The sequence below is a fragment of the Falco punctatus genome, assembly GCF_963210335.1.
Source record: "Falco punctatus genome assembly, chromosome: 3".
Lineage (NCBI taxonomy): Eukaryota > Metazoa > Chordata > Aves > Falconiformes > Falconidae > Falco > Falco punctatus.
Genome location: NC_137582.1, coordinates 107,783,152 through 107,784,997, shown reverse-complemented (window position 1 = coordinate 107,784,997; position 1,846 = coordinate 107,783,152).

Below are 1,846 nucleotides of genomic sequence, written 5' to 3'. Positions count from 1 at the left end.
TTTGTGCATGGGTAATTATTTCACACATCAACAGCATGAGTTCAACAGGAAGCCTGTTCACACACCAAGTATGGAAGAGGCTGGAACTGCAATTCACATGGGCTGTGAACACTGCCACCACATTCCTCTTCAGATACATCTTTCAATTGCAGGTACCCATACACTGCAAAAAGCAGTTAAAATATTTTGTTGCAGCTGTTAGGGAAATTTACAAGGATGATCACAAAACTTCTATATTAAAAAAAAAAAAAAAAAAAAAAAAAGAAAGTATTTTCCTCACCATCATCTTCTAAACCCGAAACAAATTACTTTATAGCTAGCACAGCAGAGACATGAAGAGGTTAAATGTCTATGGTCAGACTGCATACAGTTGACAATATCAAGAGAAAGCACGAGAGAACCAGCTGATGACTGTGACTTCATTCCACAAGTCAAAATGTGACTATGAATTGTTGCTGAAACTGAGGAACACAATTAAGCATATTCAATCCTTTTCTAAAACAAGACCTGCTACATGTTTGCTTGCCTAGAGCAGGACCAGTAAGGGAAGACTTTGATCTTGCAGTAGGCCTGTACTCGGTCAAAATTAGCTGAAGAAATCAAGCTTGTGCTATGCTCCTTTTATCTTCCTAGCAAGGAGATGGCAGAAACAATTGTATCATTAGAAGGAAAAAAGCTGTGATTATATTCAGGCATTTATCTCACCAAAACCAGAACTGTATTGTTATGCCTTCAAGAATTAACCTTCATATTTTCACTGAAAGCGTTCTTATTCCTAAGATCTTGCTAAGTTCCTGTGGAAATCTGCCAGTTCTTTTTCACAAGGTCTTGAAGTAGATACTTGTGTAGATAAGAGCTACTAGGCTGCATCTGTGAAAGTTTCCCCGTGCAGAATCCTGTGACAATCTACAGACGGTATCTTTGGCCTACTCTAAATTCAACCACTTCATTTTTTGCCCAGCCACTCTAATCCTGGAAGTAGACAACCATTAAACCAACTGGTTCAGACAACCAACTCCACATTTTCTATTATAAAAGCAGGAGATTAATCCAGCCAAATCCAAAGTTAACTTTGGATAAATCCAAAATTACTCATGACGTTTTTTATTGGTTTTTGCCAATAGAAAAGCAACAGGAACAAATCACACTATACCAAATAGACAGACGCTACTGCTCTGCACATCATCAAGAACTTCCCCTGCCAAAAGCATTTAGCAAGCTTTACCCAGAGCAATACGTAAAAGGAGATTTGAGTTTTAGGTAGTTTGCGTTAATTCTTTACATAACGCCTGATAAATACACAAGCATTTCCCCTTCTTTGATCAATCTTCCTTTCCTAGATGAGAAATATCTCAAAACTGGCATGTAGAGAGGCTACTTTTTCATATACAATAAAGTAAGAGCACCCAACAGGAAGAAAAAAATCCAAACCACTCACATGCTTCATTTTTGCGTGATTCTCTTTCTACCTGTTCTGTGTTTTAGCCTTTGAGCTCCATTTTTCACTGTGCATTACTGAAAAAATGAATAAACTCACTAATCTTCCCATCAATACAAAGCACTGGTAGCTTTAATTGCATTTCTCTGGGTGTAGTTTCCTGCTTTTCTGTTTGAGGACAATACAAGAGACTCCCCTTAAAAAGGGCTTCAGGGTGCTGTGCACATGTGCAACAGCCGAAACTAACCTGAATTCCAGAAAAGTTAAAAGAACACAGCACAGAAAGACAAAATAATTTGACAAAGTAAGGAAGAACATTTAGGCCTTGCAATCCAGTGCCCCACGGTAACAGGTAATTAATTGGTATGGCTAGTTCAAATTGTCTTTAGAACATAATCACATTTTTAC